The sequence below is a fragment of the Balearica regulorum genome, chromosome 23, assembly GCF_011004875.1.
Source record: "Balearica regulorum gibbericeps isolate bBalReg1 chromosome 23, bBalReg1.pri, whole genome shotgun sequence".
Classification (NCBI taxonomy): Eukaryota; Metazoa; Chordata; class Aves; order Gruiformes; family Gruidae; genus Balearica; species Balearica regulorum.
This window is the reverse complement of record NC_046206.1, coordinates 867,989-883,344: the sequence shown is the minus strand read 5'-3', so window position 1 is coordinate 883,344 and position 15,356 is coordinate 867,989.

Sequence of the window (15,356 nt, the reverse complement as noted above, 5' to 3'; positions counted from 1 at the left end):
CTCTCCAGACTGAGGGCAGAGCTGGGAGTAATTCATCCTGCAACCATCTTACAGCAGCTGGCTTCAGATCTGAACCTGACAACCCTCCCTGGGGATGCAAGGCCAGGGAGTTTGTCTCTGAGGCCGTTCATTTTCCTTGGCCCTTCCCACAGACACTCAGTTTGGCACAGTGCAGCCAGGAGGCAGAGGTAGGACCTCCTCAGTACAGACCAAGAGAGGAGACAGACCCTGCGTGCACGGCAGCTCAGCAGTGCACACAGCAGCTATACTGACCGGGAAGAAAAGAAAGGGAGTGAGGAGAGACATGTGGCAAATCTGAGAGCTCAGTCTGGATATAAAACCTCCTGGCTGCAAGAAGTTCAGGTGACAAAAGCATGTGGAAGATCCCTTCACTGGTCTAGACATTTCTAGGGTCACCATATCTCATCCTTTTTTGACACAATCATGTCTGCAAAATAACATGAAAAGCAAACACCACTCCTCTCCCCTCCAAAATCCCAGGCAAAAAGACAATGATGAGGTCCAGCTGCTTGTACTACAGCACTTAATAAATGTTGACTTTTTTACAGAGAGGACCGTCTAAATTTTTTATTGGTGTTAATACGATCTGCGCAGGATTAACAGGATCCCCCAAATTGTTCTCTCGCCATGCAAGTAAAGGCATATTTGCTCTTGCCTCTTATTATTGCACTTGATAATAACTCTCCTTCCCTTTAATGCTGAGACGATGGCTCAGGGAGGGGATTAGCCTCCTCCAGCTCCCCAGACCTGGGGAGCCACTTTACACCTCCTCACCCCCTCCCTGGCAGCAGGGGCACGCTGCCCTGCTCTGTTGCCGAAGCAGCCGCTGTGCTGCTCAGCTCTGCTCTCCCTCGTTTTCCCTTTTGACCTGCCTTATTTTTAGCTGCTTCTCACAGCTCTCTGAGCTGCATTTTTCTTCAGCTTTGATTGTAGCTGCTGAGGTAGCAATAGCAAGTGCAATTTTCAAGCTACGTTTCATGGACGGTTTAGAATAACCCCCCCGCACTAGCCTGAGCAGGCTCCGTAGTGTTCACAAAGCACCTGCTTATCATGCACGCATGCCGCACGCTGCCCTCCCTTCTCTCCCCTGCGTACGGGACTGACACCATTAGCTGGACCGGCCCAGAGCTACTGTTTCCCACCCAGGCAGCCTGTAAACAAACCTCTTCCTCAGTGGCCCTCCAGAGTAAGAAAACAATTGCTTTGTACTTCAGCATCCCTCACCAGTGATGGAGACGAAGGCTTCTCCTCTCCTGTTCAAACCAGTAGGTCATCCTCCATCCCACGTGGGTACCACACACCAAGACCCTGTCTGCCAGGTCCTGTGTTACCTGCTGGACCATCCTGCTCCGCAGTCAGGGCAGTGACAAGTGTCCGGTCATTCCTCTGGAAGCCTGTGAGAAGGCAGCAGTCGGCTAAACCTAGCTCAGCTCTCTGACCAAGCCGGCTGCCCAATACAGTACGTCCAGCTCAGGGCATGAGCTCTAAATCATCGCTCGTGTCTGCGAGCATTTTCCAGCCTGCACCTCAGCCCTCCTTCCTGCCTCTCTTCGTGGTGGAAGAACAAATAATCACAACAAGCCACAGGATGTTAAAGGAAGGTTCTCATTCCCTCCCAGGACTCATCCGTGCAGATGCAGTCACCTTGTCACCTTCCTCTCCATTAATCCCATGGAAGCTCTGCAAACTGTTGCTCCACAGCCCCAGCACTGGTAAATCTCTTTCTCGCTCACAGCTGTTTATTCCCTGGTTGGAGCAGCTGGGATTTGCAGCTCTATAAAAGTCTCTGAGCAGTACTGGGGCCCCCAGGCACCCTCGTGAATAACACTACTCGGTATGGAAATGATCTGTCTGGGGAGGAGAGCAGGCAGAGCCCCTGGGCTGCCATTATTGTCTCTGGGCTGAGGGGACCTCATCTGTCTGGTGCCCCAGTCCACAGCCTGTTGCCTTCCCAATGGTTTTGTACGTAACAGTTTCACTGAGCACACGTGGATGAAGGAGATTTTCCTCACAGCCTCATGGCTTCTGTGAGAGCCCTGTCCTTCTCAACTCACTGTGTGCAAAGTCCCCAGAACCAGGTACCCAGACATAGGGGGGTAAATCCATTCAGCAACAATATCACTTACAGGAAACGGCAACTTCACCTTAGTGCTTTCGGGTCTCCCTGCCAACGGAGGCAAGCCCTGGGAGAAGTCTATATGTGAGACCCAGGAAGCACCATCAAAACCCCTGTTAATGCCAAGGCACAGGGAGCTCATGTAAGCATGCACATGGATGAAACGATACGGACCGCAGTCCTTCCCCTGACTACCTACCTAGAGCCCTGCACAATCTTGCTGTCTGTCTGTGCTATCCACTGCCAGCCCTGCCTTTCTGTCCTGCTGTTCAGTGCGCATCCAGTACAGCTCATGTCGCGCTGTTCTCAGTGACTCAGTAAGCAGATATCTGGTAAATACACAAAAAGCTCTTGTCTCCCACGTTACCCAGAGCCTGGGGAAAAGCTCTGAGAGAGCGGGTTCCAGCCCACTTGTTCTGACGCCTCCTCGCCTGGCCAGCCAACGTGCCGGCCACCGCACGGAGCTGAGTTCAGCAGCCACATATCCTCAAGTGGGTGAGCAGGGAAGGATTCAGCCAAGACCCTATCAAAGCCGGAGTCAGAGAAACAGTGAGGTCTGCACCTCATTAAGGGGAGTTAGGAAGTGTGACGGTGAGCTACAGGCTGCTGGACATTCATGCTCTGCAGAAGGAAAAGTCTCGAAAGACTTGAAAGCAAAGGGAGGGGGGAAAGAAAAGGGCTTTGTATTGAGGAGTAGAAACAAAACACAGATAAATAGCAAGGCCAGCCCTATCCATGGCCTCTAAAGGATCTCCGTGCAGTTCAGACAGCTGGGGGACTTGCAGGCTTTGCTCTTTCTACTCGGGATGGCACTGGGAGAAACCTTCTCGAGGTCTTCAGCCACCCGTATGTTCATACAGCTTTGGTCTCAAAGCAGCGTAGCTGTCCAGAGGGCTTAGCGCTGCTGCTGTGTCGATGCAACTGGTCCCAGCGTCCGAATGGTTTCTGCTTGCTCAGGAATCTCTGCCCGCCTCAGACGTTTGCCTTGGGGTCAGGCCGATGAACTTGCAGAGCAGCTGGCCCCAGGGGTCCCGAGGCCTGGTGCAACACCTTGGCGACCACATCTGCCTGCCTTGGCACCTGAAGCTCCTGCCTCCGACACCTTGTTCTGCTCAGCTGCAGTCCCTGCGACACCAGGGCACATATCTTGGCACAGCGATTGCTGGGTGTGCAAAAGGGAACCTACCAGGTGGCGAGGGGTTTGGGCCAGATGGTGGGCAGGATTAGAGGCATTTGATTTTTCAGAATGCATCAGAAACCTACATGATCCAATATCGCTCCAGATGTGAAAAGCTTTAATCCACAGGAAGGAGATCTTTTCTGGGGGGGGGAAGGGACAGTCCCTGCCAACTCCCTTCCTGGGAAGGAATTCTCTTGCCTTTGGGGGGGGTAGTGGTCTGGGAGTGTATTAAAGAAATCACAGCATCGAGCTGGCTCACCACGCTTCACTAGCAAGCCACACAGAGAGCCTTCCTGCACAGCAGCTCCCATACCCCTCCACGCAGTCATTCGGGCTACAAGATTTTTAAAAATGCCTTTATTACAGGGATTATTATTGTAAGTAGGTTAAACCGTCATTGACAATGCCAGCTACCCTGAGGAGAAAAAAACAGTGACTTGGAGACTGGTGATTTCAAGTAGCTGCCCACCTCCCCTCCCAACCCCATTCTGACTAATTCAGACCTCAGGCAGATGCCTCTTGGCTATGATCTGCAATGCACAAAAAAAAGCCTTACAAATAACCACTATTGTTCCAAGATTGCCATCTCGCCCTCTCCCTAAAGCAGATTTTGAGGCCTCCATTTGTGCTAAGAAGCAAAGGAGGGCTGCTCAAGTCTTCCCTTTCTGCTCTGCACTCCATTTGCTTTTCTCCCGTACACATGGCTTTGCCGCAGCAGAGGCACAAAGCGGTGTTTCCGTGCCTTCCGAAGCGCACCTTGTGTGAAAGGCAGGAGGGGAGGGGGGGGGGGCTCAGCTTTGCGTGTCTTTGCCCACTTCACCCCTGCATAACAGCCACCCCCTTTAATTTATGCATATTAGTTTCACATCTGGATTTGATTCATCTCCATGGGAAGCGTGCGCCCAGGCAGGGTTGGTAAATAAGGACTGAGAGCCTCAGCTCCGCGGGACTTCAGATGTGAATGGAGCAGCTCAGCCCAGCTGCTCAGCTGGACTCCTAGCACCCAGCGGTTTCGCACACGCCCCCGTGGGCTGCCTGCATGTGCCCCTGCAGCCCTCAGGAGCTCTGTATCCCCTCCCCAGGCTGTTCGGTGCCGTTGCAGGACAAAGGGTACCTCTGTGTGCGTGTGTGCATGTCTGTGTGCGTAGTGCAAGGGGACTCGAAGCACCAAACCCAGAAGCTGGATGTCGAGAAAGACTGAATGCAAAAATCTGTACCTGAGCAGGGTGGCAGCCAAAAGTGTTAGGTATCGGTGTAACGCCATCCCAAGCGTGCCCTGAAATCTTTGCTGCCGTCAGTCCTGCTTGGGCTGCTGGTGGGCAGCGAGCGTGACTCCGGGGAACCAGCAACGGGCTGATTGCGGTCTCCTGCTCAAAACTGCTTGCCGCCTTCTTTAAGGGCAGACCCTGGTTCAGGGGATGCTTTGAAGAGACCTGACTTGAGAGCCAGCACAGAGGGAGAATTTGGTGTATTCACCCTCAAAGCCTCCTCCCAGATTACTTGACTGTGAGAGATTAGGCTGGAGAAACATCCCTGGTTACAGATGGTTCCCTCTCCTAGAGAATGCACTCCGTCAGCCAAATTAACTTCATCTTTTCTGGCCTGAGGGGCTTCACACAGACAGAGGCTCTGACTTCCTGCTTCCCCCTGCACACCAGGGGGGAAGGTGGGGAGGCATGGAGCACCCAGGCACTGCACCCGCCGTGTGAAGACAGACTGGTTTCTCCATGTGAGGGCATGGCACTGGGAGGGCGAAGCAGTTTCTCCCAGCCTGGTTTCTCTGATGGGGAACCTTCAGGGCCAGGCGGCATTTTCCAAGAAGGATTTCTAGAGAAGGGAAGCAGAGAATTCCCTGGAGCTGGTTTACGGTAGTTTTCACACTTACCAGCTGTTTGCACATGAAATTGTTTCACGCGATTAGGCAGGTAACAGCACCTTTAAGCCCTGTGTCAAATATTATTATGCAATAAAATAAAACCCTGAAGGAAATTGTCTTGACACACATCCTGATTTACACCCTCCACCGTGAAGATAATTACATTTCAGTTTGATATGTAAAAGGCAGCCTAGGAAGCTTGTGAAGAAGGTGAGCTTTCTGCAGTACCTGCTAAGTCAGAAGTGTCTTGTTAACCATTGTTTTACAGGAATCAAACAAATATCGGTACAAAGAGGGACTAACAGGCATGATCTCCAGGGTGGCTGTGAGGAGGGCTGGGAACAGGGCTGTTGGGAAAGACAGCTCTTGCTGAACACGGTAACAGGGAGGGTGAGCAGTGTGACATTTTCCTGCTTCTCCATTTCCTAAATAAGTGTATAACACTTGTTAACCCCCTGTGTTCCCTGTTCCCAATATGAACGACAAAAAACATGGCTGAAGGCATGGTTGCACATTTATTTGAAGATCTGTTAGGCTGATGGAGAAAAGGGCCAGGAAGGGTGCATTTGCTTGGGAGGGAACTTACTGTCCAAGAGAAGGGGAAGTATTCCTAGAATAAGGGCACTAGGCTGCATCGAGGCTTTATTCTGCCTCTGACCTAGTCCATGGGAAGAAGTACTGAGTTCAGTGGTCACTAGAGCTTCTCTGTGGTTCATCTTTACCTTGCCTTAGTGCAGAAAGACTTCCCTTCTTTCTCAGCTATAAGGAAGGCACCTCGCGGGGAAATCCCAGGAAGGAGTGAGATTTAACCCTGTCTCATTGCCAAAAAGCTCATGCCATGACTTCAGGACCAGCGCTGGTTTTTTTCCTTTTTTCCTTCTCTCACTTGTAAGTTGGTAAGGCTAATCCTTTCAGGATGTGAAAAAGGGCAGAAAAGCCTGAGGCAACCGCAAGTCCCAGTCCTCACCTCCTTTCCTGGTAGAGAAGTGGTGGCCTGACAGTGCAGCTCTGTGGTCTCTTAACAGAGCAAGAGTCAAGAGAGGAGTAGTATGTTATGTGGACCATCACTGACTGAAGTGAGCTGTGCAGGACATGGAGAACTTAATTTCTCAGTGGTTCATAACCCTTCAGCCTTGGCAGCCCCTGCAATTCATCACTTAACGCAAGGGAATATGTATTAGAAATGACAGGCAGATTACACTCTGGGTAGAGCCAAACCTTCTTCATTTGGGTCTGGAATTGGTTTTAGGCTGCAGGGGACCTTGACAGTGATAAATAGTTGGTGTGGCGGCCACTGCTGCCTGCACTTGCAACTCATTAAGTGGAGTGGGTATTTCATTAACATTATTTTATTAACTTCCCAGTGATGAGAGGCATCAGCTGTCACGTTGCATTTTGACTAGAGAGAGCACAAGACAAGCCAGAGACACAGCTGAAGGTTCACAAGGTGGCTCCTCCGGGCTGCCTTCACTGGCACATACCCAGGACAGCAAGAGTGGGACTCAGGAGAGGCAGTTTGGAGTGGACATCAGTGCTGAGGGAGTGAATGGGGAAGATTAAAGCAAGAGGGTATTTGTTGGGAGGAGAGGAAGAGCTGAAGCCGGACCTGCTGCGGGATTGTCCCAGAGGCCGGGGCTGCACTAGCAGGTCTATGGGATGGACCTGCCTGGGATGGGGGGTGGACTCAGGGCAGGGACAGTGGAACTGAGATAGCTGCTGATCACGGCTGACATGAGCTGAGGAGAGCAGACTGAAAGCTGGGATTAACCGAACGTCGCAGCATTGAATTGAGTTCTGTCCCACTCTCATATCTTTGCCTTTTTTGCTTGTATGAGCATAGGCAAAATGAGCACTGTGATTAGAAAAAGAAGAGAAGAGAAAGAAATTAATTACTCATAAGAAACTTTTAAGATCGTGGGTTAGACACTGCCTTCTTAAAAGTCTCCAAATCCCCCCGAAAAGCCAGGTCCATGCAATGCACTTTACATACTAACAGGGTCTAATTCCCTGTCTGATAAAAGCAGAAGGAAAGATAAAAAACCCTGAAGGCAAATAGGATTAATTGTGTGTCAGAGGTGCCTAATTAGAAAGAATGATGGACTGGAAGGCAACACACAGGAGGCACGAGCCAGCCTAGACTGCTCCTAACGGCCTCTTCTATGTATCCAGGAGCATCAGCTATCTGCAGGGTAAATGCTCTAGCTTCAATGACCCCTCTTTTCTTGGGCTCTCCCTTCACTCAGGGAGCTGGGAAGCCCTTCTCCAGTAACTCTCACGCGTCAGTGTGACCCTGGGAAGATTTCATCTGTCCACACGCTTATTTACTCCATCTACCTTTCCCCTGAAAAATTGATGTGTTAAAGAACTCTTGCTCCTTCTTCCCTTTCCCTCTTCATTTCAGTGTCTGTCCTTCCTAGCCTTTTCTCCTGCAAGTATTTTGAGCATCTGGAATTTCTGAGGCCAATATTTCTCCTCAGGGGACTCCTGAGTCCCCGGCCTCTGTGAGGACACAGAGTTTGCTTCCTTAGACTTGTCCCATGCCGGTAGGAAAGCCAAGCCGCTCAAGGGAACTCGTAGTCCATGGTAGGCAATAGAGATGGGGAGGAGATCCTTTCACTCCTGGGATTCTTCTAGTGTGGATCAGGCCAGTGCTGCTGAAGGCCCTTGTTCTCTTGCTGGCTCCAAGCAAGGGCCCTACCTACGCGGTCCTGCTGGCCTGAGAAAAAAGAGGAGTCCAGCTGACAGTCAGCAGAGAGATCAATAGCTGGCTGGACCAGAGGTACCTCCTGGCAGTTTCCCATGACCCGTTAGGAGAGATGCTGCCCAGAGAGAGAGTGTGGGTTGCCATAGTAAATGGCAATAAATGGCCAGCAGCGTTGCACTGGAATTTTCCATAAAGGAGAGCAGCTGGAGGGGACCTGGTTGTTACATGTGATGGGCAAGTTCCAGTCTCTTCTGCTGCTTGAGGGCTTGGAGACCATGAGTGGGACTAATTGCATTTCACCTAAAGCCTTCAGTGAATCCTTTTCACCATGTAAAATCCATTGCAGTTTTCTCATTAATCCTCCAAAGTACAGACACTTACTCTAGGCCTAATCCCACTCTGCTATTGTGTTTCTCTACTGCAGCCTTCCCTCATCAGCTTAACAAATTCCATCTATTTCAATAGAATATCCAAAGCTGAACATGCTGGGCATTAAACTGAAACCGTCTCCCAAGGGCTGCTACACCTTCATCATCGGCAGCCTCGTTTCCTGGCCTGGGCAGGGAAGAATCTCGAGAGCAGACAGGAGAGGCGGAGGTCATGAGCTGTGACATTAAAAAATTGCTTCTCTGAGCCTGTGTCAGGTGAGACAAAAAATGTATCACGTCCCAGGCAAATTAGAATTGATTGCAACTTGGTTTGGGGTTGAGATTTATTTTTTTTTCCCTTTGTCTCTCATCTGGGGCTGTTTCTAACTCGAGTGGGGAAATATCTCGAGAGTCCGTACTGGCGATAAGGCACTGAATCTAATTAAAGACTTTGTCAAAGGGCTTTGTTTTACAGGCTCAGCTCCGACTGCCAGCAGACCCCCCCATCCATCAATTTTCAGCAGGCCCTTTCTATGCATGGATACTGCAGCCCGAAGCGAGCAACGTGCTGAGGACCTCTTAAACCCCCAGCAACAGACCCTCAGCCCTTCCGCTCTCCTTAGACTAGCAACGACCTCAGCACAGAGCCGCTCTTGGGAAAGTTCCTCCAAGGACGTTTGTTTCTTCTCACTTGGGTGCCTGGTTTCTTTCCTCTGTGTTCATTTTGCCTTCTTTTCCTCTTTCCACACAGAGGCAGGACTCCAGGTTCCTCCTTTACCTCGGCGATTGGTTCAGGGTCGAGCTCTTTCTTTCCCTCTGTGCGTTAGTTTGTCCCCTCTAAGATGGAGAATGCCTGCCCTTGCATTTGCTTTGAGATCCTGAAGGAAGGGCCAAAGGACAGCTATATTACTATTTTCATCTCCAACTGCTTACGCTTTGTTCACCCATGTAATTTGAACAGCTGTTTCCTTAATTTACACCATGAAATCATGTTGTTTTCTCCTAGTCCGGGCCGTGGCTCCCCCTCTCCGGCGTGGCACCTCTGAGTCCAACAGCTTTAGCTCTGAGGCAATTCCCCAATTCGAGCGGTTATCACACAAAGGATTTCAAGCGAGGAAGAGCTAAAAATCTCCCTGACCCAGCGCCTGTCAAGCTCTAGGCCATGCAGGCCCTTCTCATGGCTACTCACCTGAAGACCGACTAAACGAATAACTACAAATACTGATTCAGTTGCAACCTGCCACTCCCAACTATTCAGTTACTTAGTGAGACTCCATTCCCAATTTACTGGGGGCCTGAGGTGACCTACACAGCTCAGTTTTCCTATTCTACCTGCCCCTGCTTTAGCTCCCAGATGCACCTAACACCTAAATAAGTTTCAGAGACATATCCGGCCTTAGACAAGTTGTCAATAATATGGGCTAATACCATTTGCTGTGTTTCCATTTATAACGCATGATTCCCATGTAAATGTTTAATTTGGTTCTGAAATTACTTTGATCTCTTCTGAATTTTTTATCTCTTTTTATTGCACTTGGGATCATAATCCTGCTTTATGTCCTGGTATCTTTTGGATAGGCCAAATGCCTGCGTGCATTTGTTTTTCAGTCTGGCATTTTCACCGTGCAGTTGCTACATGAGTACACTTCTGAGGGAAAGATTCACAATGGAAATTAAGCACAAAAGACTAAATGCTCCTGTTGAGCTATGAGCTGTTGCATTGTTTTGTTAAATTTTTAAGAGTATTTGGATGGAAATAGTCCCTTTTTTGGTTTAGTTTTTTACAAGTCTCCTCTGAGATTCCAGCCTTCTGGAATATGCAGGAAAGGCTTGTCTTTTTTAATAAAAGTGAAAAAGGGAAAACAAAATAAATGCAGAAACAGCTATATCCCTGAAATTAACAGCATCCTAGGCATCTTAGTCGAACTAACTTGGGAATGATGGTGCAACATGCACAGAAATGGGGGAGAGGCTTTTTGTCTCATCAGACATGCTCCATGGACAATGCTGGGAAGAAAGGCAGTGGTCTTAGTCTAGTCAAACACAGCCCCGGGTGTGATCTCTTTTTTTAGAGTACAGCTCTATCAGCACAGTGCTGAATTCATCCAACGGGGAGAAATGGGCATCGCTTGCATGAGGCTATATCCAAGACAAGAAATATAAGGAGCAAAAGGCCTGGGAAGGAAGTGTGGGTGAAAACTAGGCTTGGAGGAGGTGAGTACGGTGCAGAAGGGACAATGCATGTTTGGCATATTGCGTGTGCCTATGCTGTGAGACAACAAGGTCATCTTTTCCATCTTTACCACGTTCTGATCTGTAAAGCGAGCTCACCCAGCCAAGAGGATTGCTCTGCCTCTGGCTTCTGAGAAAAGAAAAAAGCAAGACCTGTCCGTAAAGGATCAGCCTGAAATTCCCAACATACATCTGATGATAGTGCCTCACATCACCATGCAGGATCTCACGTGTTTTATTTTCTTGCATTAGTGAGCCACTTCTGCTCCCTTAGATTCAGGAGGGGATTTAACTCGCACGCTCATGATTACTTGGTGAAAGGCCAGCTGAGGTGTCTAGTCTGCCCATTACATATGCATATGATCTTGACGTGTGCCATGAATGGGTGCTGAATTTATACAATCAGCCTCTGATCAGCCGGCCCTGAGGCATTACTAAAACATAAAGCGCAGGACAGGCCTAGGGAATCCTAAAAGCACCGGCTCGCATGATCAAGCCTGTCTGTCCCTGTTACACTTCAATCCTGTCTTCCTGCAGATCTTTCAAAACAAAGTACAGCCAGTAAGACAACCGTGCCCGTAGCCAGACAGAGCAGCCGCCGGTGCTGTCTGTGAACAAAGCATTTGATGCTGATCGCCACATTGAGAGAGAAATCGCTCTTCCCCAGCACCACCTCAAGTCTGCCGGCTCTCACCACGGGCAGAGGAGGTTTGATGGCAGCCCTCTGTTTTCCCTTTACCTCCCTCCCTATCATTCCAGCAAGGGGAATGTTTCCACTGCGTTATTTGTCTGAGTTACAGAGTTATGGTTGTTATTAAGTTTGGATATTTTTATAGACTTCTCCACTTACAATATACAAGCGTGCATACACACACAACCCTTTTGCTTTAATTTAGTTCTCTCCTTCCCTGCGCCCCATCAAGTGACTTCTAATAAATGACCGAATAAATGCATTCAGATAGTGCTGTAATGGAGAAAAATTCAGCGTCTAATGAAGAGATTGTTCGTACCCCGAGACTCTAAAGATGAATGATGGTGACTACAGTTTGAAAACTCCTTTTAGTTTAAAATATTGCTCCTTGGTAAGGAAAAAAGAAAGCACAAAGAAAAAAAAACCCAATCCTGTATAGTTTTTACCAGGAAGGAGCTGCATGCACATAGAACAGAACTGTCGCAGCCAAAATTGCTTCATATATCATAGACCAGCACCAGGCAGATAATGGCAAACAAGTTCTGATCAGGGAGTGATTATTGCTCCGTGCTCCAAGCACTGATGTGCAGAGAACTGACTACGGCTTGATTTTCTTTAACTGAAGTGACCTTTTGAGGTTGAAATTAAGAATGTGATCACAGTGGCCAGTAATATGAGGTGCCAGCCTGAAGGAAAATTCATAAAAGAAGTCAGTCCTTCCTCTCTCATGCTTATGTTTTCTGTTTGAAATAGGATTGTCTCTTTCCACATTGTAGCTATATGTGCTTGTGCTTAAAGGCAAAAAAAAAAATAAAAAAAAGAAGAAAAGGCTCTTGTCTTCCTGACCTGTTACTGACAGATATCAAATTATCTCAAAATCATCTTGCACCTGATGGAAATCTGTGGTCAGATGAGTTATCAGATTTCAGACCCTGGCAGAAATAGGAAGCACAGTGGAGGGAATTCTGATGAGATCATTTAGTTTAGTATCAGTCTGCTCTCCCCCAGTTTATCCGACGTGATACTCAAGCACCCGTCATCTTCCGTGCAGTCGCAGTCTGTGTGTTTGTTTTGCCAATGCAGGAGAAGAGTTGTTTGCACGGAACAAAAGGCAGGCTGCTGTGGGTGGTTTGGGAGCAGAGCAGCATGCCAGGAGTGCGTTTGCAGGCAAGGCGCAAGGCCCGTTAGCGCTATGTCCGCTGGCCAGGACCACGTAAGGAGTGCTCTCGTCCTTCTGGCCAGTCTCGCTCGGCCGCGCAGGTCCTTCGGAGGGGATATAAACCTCAGCAGACACCAATGGACATCTGCTCAATGCCATCTGCTCTGTTATACCCCTCTGGTCGTTAGCTCTGTTCCCCCTGGGCACCACTTCGTGCTCTTTGCTTTGTTTTGCTCTGACTGCACTGCTGGTGCTTATGAACACATTCACGCTTTTGTCTCACAAAAGACACCGTGATCAAATGCTCTGGCGCTGGAGGTTTAGGCTGGAACAGAGGAGATGCAAAGGCAGGTCCCGTTCCATGCCACTACGATGTGATCACGTGGCCCGTTTGGCCAGGCTCGGAACTCTTCCCTTCTCCCAGCATTGTGTCTAGTGAGGCTATATGAGTTTCAGAACAGGGACACTTCCTACCTGCTACAGCACCCAGCCAGGCAGGACCTGCAGAGACTGTCACCATACAACCGACGATTGAACGCGACAGTTAAAGTCTGTCCTCTAACGGCGGGGCTGTGGGCACACCTCTCTTCCTCTCCTCCACTCCGGAGGCCAGTGCAATGGGTCAGTCTATTCAGTATCATGCTGAAGTCGCAGTTAATACAAGGTTTAACTGCAGCTTTGTACATTAAGGCCAGCTAGTTTATTTTTCTTGGCATGACATAGGCATAGTCTCAGAAAAGATAGTAAGTTGGATGAACGCCAGGCTTGATCAAATTTGGCAATTCCTATGTGCCTATTATTAACATTTCACTACTGGAGAACAAGCTCCCAGCTGAGAAAGGCATCCAGTGGTTAAAGGAGCGTTGTGGAGGCACAGCTCCACAGAATTCTGGAGACACGAGCACATTACAAGTACCAGGAGGTCTCCAGAGCAGGGGGAGTCAGTGAAGAGAGAAGCTCAGATTTCATCCTTGTCTACAAGTTTGCACGCTGCGTGGTATGTCGTATGCATCAGCCTGCACCTTGTGGAGAAAGCTAGGTCGGACTGCATCTTCCTTCGGTGTAAGTGTAAATCTAGAGCCATTCCCTAGAACCCAACGAGTAGGTGCAAACAGAGAGTGAGACCCAGCATACTCAGTGCCGACAGCTTGGAGACGGAGCGCTGGGCTGCAGCTTGACTGTCTGCTCCAGTTCCGTACTTGTGCAGGGGCTGGAGGGGCAATGGTGAGATCAAACAGTGCAGCTCTACCACCCGGCGGAGGGGAAGGTGCCTCTAAGTGGTAGGACAGCCTGAGCTGTGGGCTGTGGAAGGAGGGCTGCTGTCTGAATCTGCTCTCTCCTCTGGCTATCCTGATAGCGATAAAGCTTCAGCCTCTGGTGTTAGTCAATCAGGCAGTACTCCAAGGGCAGAAATCAAGTCGACCAGGATTTTTCAAAGGTTCAGGGGTGTGTGGCATGTCTGCGCTGGGCTGAGCAGTTACCCAAGATGAGTCCTGAGAGGGGAGTGCAAAGCAGCAGGCAAATAATACCACAAGAAAAGTCATGCGTAGATTAATCTCCTGCCATTAAGACAACAAGAAGTCAAACTTTCACCTTTCATGACTAAGACAGCACATTAAAACTAATTGAATGAGCCCCAGCTTTCATGAAAAGGATGTTCTGTGGCTGTTCATCTGAATCCTTGCTTCCCTCAAAAGATGCCTTTGTGTCATTAATCCAAACTCGTGCTGCATATACTCTTTCTTGTAACGCACAATGAGACACACAAGACCCAGGATCTGCCACAGTTTGTTATTGAGTTTATAATATGCAATTGTGGGAATGATTATAATATCACCAACTGGATTTCATCTGTCCCCACACATTCAAACATGCAAGCTGAAATGAACGGTGACAGGAAAATGTTCTTGTTTGCACACAAATACTTTAATAACTAGCAATTTCAGAAAGAGAAAAGTAGGAGAAAAAAAAGTTGAAGGACAAAGAACTCACATATTAAATTTTATAGTGAAGTTAACTCTTAAAAACAATATCATTAAGGCTTTCAATGTGTCCTGAAGAGTGGTAAAAGCCACCAAAAGGGTTAATTGTCCCCCTAATCTCTCGTCCAGCGACCAGTACTTTGCATGCCTTTTAAGGCAGCCAGGAAATTATATTATTTTCTCTAATGTGTGCAATGCCATAAGTTCTTTTTTTAATTATGATGATCAAAATATTGCTTAAAATTAAAGGCAGCTGCATTTGTTTCTGACGGATACCATAATTGCAATTGTAAATTGGGAAATGTAATGTTTCCTGGTGCTGCTGTGAGTAATGGTTCTGAAATCATTATAGATAGGTAGATATAAATAAACCAAGAGATCTGTGAAAATAGAGCAAAAGCAAGCTAAAAGGGTAATTAGCAGAGCTAACAGGAACAGAAGAATCCAGTGCTCAAAAAAACCCTAAAAATTCTGTGGAGTTCTGTGACTGTATTCGTAGCATTTTTATTTTTTTTTAAAAGAAAATTGGTCTCGAAAAAGGGAGGGAAAAAAACCCCAAACAGAAAAAGAATTCATTTGAACTCTGGATTTACCATGAAGTTTCTTTGCTGTCTTTTATACCCTGCAGAGAAATAAATTCCTCCCCATGAGATACTCAAATGCGAGTGCCACAGATAGAGTCCTGTTCCTTTGGGTTTGCCCTACCCTTGGGCTTGACGCGGAGTTACGCGGACTGCCCTGCTTTTCCCTGGGGATCAGCAGGTGACAAGTGAGTGCTCCTGGGGCTCTCTCCTTGCCAGTGATGAAAAGACAAGTCAGGTCTTTCAAACTAGCACAGAGGAGGATCAGCTGCCTCTTTTCGGGGACTGCTCCTTCATGAAGGGGGACTGCGAAGCCGGATCGGGCTCCTTGCCCTGGTGCTATGCCTAATCTGGGAGGCTGTTACCCTCCGAGAGACGGATGGCGTGGCTTAGCCCAGGCAGCATTGCTACTCTGTACAGCTATGGGAGAGCTGAAAGTATTCAGA